Source organism: Condylostylus longicornis, unplaced genomic scaffold (assembly GCF_029603195.1).
Source record: "Condylostylus longicornis isolate FDR11 unplaced genomic scaffold, ASM2960319v2 ptg000038l, whole genome shotgun sequence".
In the NCBI taxonomy this organism is placed as follows: Eukaryota; Metazoa; Arthropoda; class Insecta; order Diptera; family Dolichopodidae; genus Condylostylus; species Condylostylus longicornis.
The window spans coordinates 9,412,917-9,419,041 of NW_026578007.1; the positions used below are offsets into that span (position 1 = coordinate 9,412,917).

General features: G+C 24.4%; 2 pseudogenes; both read left to right on the top strand.

The window, feature by feature from the left end:
• Positions 1-803: 803 nt before the first annotated feature.
• Positions 804-1,575, top strand: LOC129609274 (uncharacterized; annotated as a pseudogene).
• Positions 1,576-4,474: 2,899 nt separating this feature from the next.
• On the top strand, positions 4,475-6,125 carry LOC129609275 (uncharacterized; annotated as a pseudogene).

The window sequence follows — 6,125 nt, forward strand, 5'->3', positions numbered from 1 at the left end:
TATTAAGTAAAACAGGCATATGTAATTGAAAAGAAAAAATAAGAAAATTTAGAAATTTTCGTTATTAGATTAGTTATAGTAAAATAACTATATGCGTTATATTTGAATCATGAAAATTGTAGATCGGTATGTTTGAGAGAATTCCGAGGATTATGACAAACTTTTAACATTTCAGAATTACAAAAGTATCTAAAATTTTATAAGTAGCTTATTTATTATTTATTAATAATTAGGTAATATTTAATATTTAGATGATATTTAATGATTTAGATGATTAATATGACATAAAATATAATACAAAATTATTATTTTAGAATTAGTTCTTAGTTTTATATTACACTAGTAAACTACTTATTAAAATTTTTCGTCAATCTCTTAAAACCGAACCTATATTATAGCTGCAAAATAAAAGTAACTTCTACTATAAAGTAGTTTGAATATAAAAGTAATTTTCACTACTTTTCAAAGTACTGTGGTTTCAACACTGAATTGTATACTCATACACGTTAATAATTTCACATGTTTATCCGGAGGCATTGCTGTGTAATTGACGATGACGATCAGATAAACAATAATACTATGAATATAACAAAAGATAAAAAAAATCCTGAGAAATTTTTTAAATATTTATGATATACTCAACAGTAACAGCTGATACGTCAAGCCAATAGGATGATTTGGAATTAGTGTATTTTATTTTCGGGCAAATTTCCATGTGATTCAACTAAACCTAAAAAAAAATTGAATAAAATTTCAATAAGAATTTTGTTTTACTATTTGTTAAGTTAAATTGTGAATAAAAAATGTCTGATATTAAAGTATGTGCTGCAATTGAATCTGATTGTAATGATATTTTAGGATTTTTGCGTGAATCATATTAACCAGAAGAACCATTAACTTTAGCACTGGAACCATTTTAACAAGCTGATGAAGATGAAGAATTTAATATGTCTTGTATTAAACATGGCACTTGTATTATCGCCTATGCTGAGGAAGATAAAAACAATGCAACTAGTGTAAAAACTAGTAGTGATATTAAAAACAATGGCTCTGAAATAAACTGAACGACAAATACAGGAAATGCCAGAAATTTACTTGGTGCATTAATTGCTGGTTCAAAATATCCGGGTGAACCTGAACCCTTAATGGATGCATCAAACACAGTAAAAAGTATGAAATAGTCAAAAATGTTAAAACTTTTAAGTTATTTAGAATTAAAATCAAATTTTTTTGAAAATTTTAATTGTCAAAGTGGTGTACACTGTCATGCAATGGCCGTTCATCAAAATGTAAGAGGAAAATCGATTGGTTCAAAAATGTTAAAAGAATTTATAAAAGTTTGTAAAAATTTAAAAAATGCTGTAATTAAAACTGGATTGTACTAGCGTATATTCAATTAAATTATGTGAAAAATTAAATATGGTTTGTTTATATGAAATGGAATATACTGACGATATTGATCAATGTGGAAAACAAATTTTACGACCACCATTACCCTATAAATTAATAAAATGTTTTGGGAAACGAACTGATGATGATGATATTAATAATGAGAATGACATTAAGATTTTTTAATTCTAAATCAAATAATAATATACATAAATATATTTTTAATTCATTAATATTTTAATTAAAGTGTAAAATTTTGTTTAAAAGGTTTTTTAATTACAGTAATATTTTACCATTCGCAAAATGTTTTATGAAAATTATTTAGAATTTTATTGAATTTGAAATTTATTTTTAGGTATAATGGTAAAAAAAGTATTGAAGTGGCCCCCCCAAGTAATACTAAAAATGGAGACGTTGTAATGGACATCTATGTAGTCTAAAATACTAAAAAATGATCTATGTAATCATAAAAATGGAGACGTTGTTGTGGACATATTGGTAACGCTGCTGTAGAATAAAAAGTAGAAATTATATTCCCACACATTCCTGTACTTCTTTCTGTGTTTTCAAAATATATTGGCGTGGTTTGTTGCAATCAATTTTATTGATAAATAGAGCGTGGCATTTTTTCATTTAATTTGTTAAATTCAGATTTTTTTAAGGAGGTAAATGCAAGTACGTCGAAGTTTTAAAGAGCAAGAATCATTATAAAGTTGATTATGAATTTATAAGTTACTAATATAAATTATGTATGTTGTAATTTTATATTCTTAAATATAATATAGACAACACAATAAATACACGATTCTAATTATACACAATTCTAATTACTGAGTCGATATAAAATGAATAAGTTACTTAATATTATTAGTATAGTATATTCGAGTATGATATTTCCCCCACATTGTAGAGACTTAATACATTGTCTTATACATAATGAATATGTGAATTTTATTAACTTTTGATAAAATTTCGGCCAGAAAACCGCACTCTAGTTGAAAAATTGAAAATATTGTGCTTGTTTAATTAAACTTTTGTTCCTTTAGAATTTCCTAAATAATAACGTTATTTTAACCTTCGTTAATTGGGTAATTCTGTATAAAATTAGAATTTATTCGTTCAGTTTAATTCTCCCTTCCTTCTAATACAAATTCTTTATCTTCAAATTCTTCAAAACTGTTAACGCAAAACTCTCTGTCCAATCTCGTAATTCACGTTAGTTATTTCACTTCCATTCAATTGAAATAAATTTTTTTTCATTCCAATAAAATTTTCATAAAATTTATGTTTATCTATTAAAAATGTAAATATTAATTTGGAAATAGAAATTTGGATTTCAACAAAGGTCTCTAGATATCACAAAATTTTTTCTTCTACAATTTTATTGTTTTACAAAAAAAACTTCAAAATACAAAAAAAAAAAATTTTAAATTGTAAAATCTGGCTTCGAACTCAATCATATTATTTACGTATAAAAACAAAAAATGTCAAAATTTTGACGGATCCAGACGTAAGTCCCGTCTAAAAATTGACCAGCTTCTAGCCACAGCATGTGCGGTCATAATCCAATTCTAAAAACTTAAGTATAGAAATTGTTTTGAAAACTTTTAACTTAATCTAATAACACATTCACACAACAACTAACAAACACAACAACATTCACACAAAATATGTAGGAACAAATTCTTAATATAAACCACCAAATTATATTATACATATATTTTTTTCAAAATTTTTTATTTTTTAAATATTTACGAGGATAAAATTTTTCTTTTTTCATTTTTAATTCAAAATGAAAAAAGAAAAATTTAAAAATTTTTTTTTTAAAAAAAGGTAAAATTTGGATTCGAACTCAAGCATATTATTTTCGTATAAAAACAAAAATTGTCCAAATTTTGTATAGAAAATATAGAAAGAATTAGAATTAAATTAGAATTTCAAAATTAATAATAAAATTGACGAAAATAAATAAATAATGAAAGGAATTTGAGAAAAATGAACCGGAACTTACGCAGAAATAATGAAGAAGTGAAAATTATAAAAGTACAAACGTACAGAAATTGCAAAAAAATGTGGAATTATTCTAATTTCATACAGCGGATTTTGAATTATTTTTAAAAATACACTTTTGAACAATATGCAATCAATTTTGAAGATCGAATTCGTTGCGAAGGAGGCAGAATTTAAACCGAAATCAAAAAATAGTCGGAAGAATATGGTTGAAAATATTGAAATTGATAATTGTAAAAAGATCTAAAGTCTAGGATAATAAAAAGGAGCAGCTTCGGCAAAATTTTACAAGACTAGGTAAGATAATTTTGTTAAAAATATTCAAATGCTCTTAAACAAACTAATATTTTAAGATTCTTCAATGAAACCCCTACAACTTTTATCTAACTACTTAATTATGTGATATAAAAACTATATAGTTTGTTAAGGAAGCAATTTACTTGAAAATTAACTAATTAACTGAAATTTAGTTAAAGTTTAATTGAAAATTAGATAATATTGAGATTTTTTTTTTAATTTGAAGAAAGAATTTTGAATAATTATTGAAGATTTGCCAATAATGATTTATAAAATTTTGCACCTTCTGATTGAGAATGTTACTTTAAATTTTAATGAATGAAGGTGATTATTTCTTTAAACAGTATTGCCATAGTTAAAATTTTTATTAGATATTATAATTTTAGGAAAGCATATACTAAAAAGTTGAAAAAACAAAAACTTCATAAATGTTTTTGAACTTCATAAATGTTTAACTGTTTGTCAAAAAATGTTAAAAAATTTTAGCTGGAAAATTAAGGAATTAATGAATTCGCCTTATTTCAACTGAGGAGCCAGAAGTTGCATTACTATTTAATTATTTTTTTATTGGATAGACAAAGTAATTTTAAAATTAGTTAAATTTCGATATTGTACTATTCAATTAAATATTCATTCATTTTCTTCAATCACAAAGTAATCACATAAAAAGTTGAAAGAGTCAAAATAAGGATTGATCAAGGAAACTGAAGTATATTTTATCGAGATTTCATTGTTTGGATTTGTATTTCTATGAAATTAATAAGTCGAATTTTCAAAAATGGAGAATAATTGGTTTTATGGTTAGTTTTCCAAAAAAACTAACCATAACACAAAAATAATTAGAAAACTAAAGTAAATTTATTTTAATAATTAAGGCAACAGTCGCAATTACTCAAAGCTGAGTGAGATATTAAGTAAAACAGGCATATGTAATTGAAAAGAAAAAATAAGAAAATTTAGAAATTTTCGTTATTAGATTAGTTATAGTAAAATAACTATATGCGTTATATTTGAATCATGAAAATTGTAGATCGGTATGTTTGAGAGAATTCCGAGGATTATGACAAACTTTTAACATTTCAGAATTACAAAAGTATCTAAAATTTTATAAGTAGCTTATTTATTATTTATTAATAATTAGGTAATATTTAATATTTAGATGATATTTAATGATTTAGATGATTAATATGACATAAAATATAATACAAAATTATTATTTTAGAATTAGTTCTTAGTTTTATATTACACTAGTAAACTACTTATTAAAATTTTTCGTCAATCTCTTAAAACCGAACCTATATTATAGCTGCAAAATAAAAGTAACTTCTACTATAAAGTAGTTTGAATATAAAAGTAATTTTCACTACTTTTCAAAGTACTGTGGTTGCAACACTGAATTGTATACTCATACACGTTAATAATTTCACATGTTTATCCGGAGGCATTGCTGTGTAATTGACGATGACGATCAGATAAACAATAATACTATGAATATAACAAAAGATAAAAAAAATCCTGAGAAATTTTTTAAATACTTATGATATACTCAACAGTAACAGCTGATACGTCAAGCCAATAGGATGATTTGGAATTAGTGTATTTTATTTTCGGGCAAATTTCCATGTGATTCAACTAAACCTAAAAAAAAATTGAATAAAATTTCAATAAGAATTTTGTTTTACTATTTGTTAAGTTAAATTGTCAATAAAAAATGTCTGATATTAAAGTATGTGCTGCAATTGAATCTGATTGTAATGATATTTTAGGATTTTTGCGTGAATCATATTAACCAGAAGAACCATTAACTTTAGCACTGGAACCATTTTAACAAGCTGATGAAGATGAAGAATTTAATATGTCTTGTATTAAACATGGCACTTGTATTATCGCCTATGCTGAGGAAGATAAAAACAATGCAACTAGTGTAAAAACTAGTAGTGATATTAAAAACAATGGCTCTGAAATAAACTGAACGACAAATACAGGAAATGCCAGAAATTTACTTGGTGCATTAATTGCTGGTTCAAAATATCCGGGTGAACCTGAACCCTTAATGGATGCATCAAACACAGTAAAAAGTATGAAATAGTCAAAAATGTTAAAACTTTTAAGTTATTTAGAATTAAAATCAAATTTTTTTGAAAATTTTAATTGTCAAAGTGGTGTACACTGTCATGCAATGGCCGTTCATCAAAATGTAAGAGGAAAATCGATTGGTTCAAAAATGTTAAAAGAATTTATAAAAGTTTGTAAAAATTTAAAAAATGCTGTAATTAAAACTGGATTGTACTAGCGTATATTCAATTAAATTATGTGAAAAATTAAATATGGTTTGTTTATATGAAATGGAATATACTGACGATATTGATCAATATGGAAAACAAATTTTACGACCACCATTACCCCATAAATTAATAAAATGTTTTTGA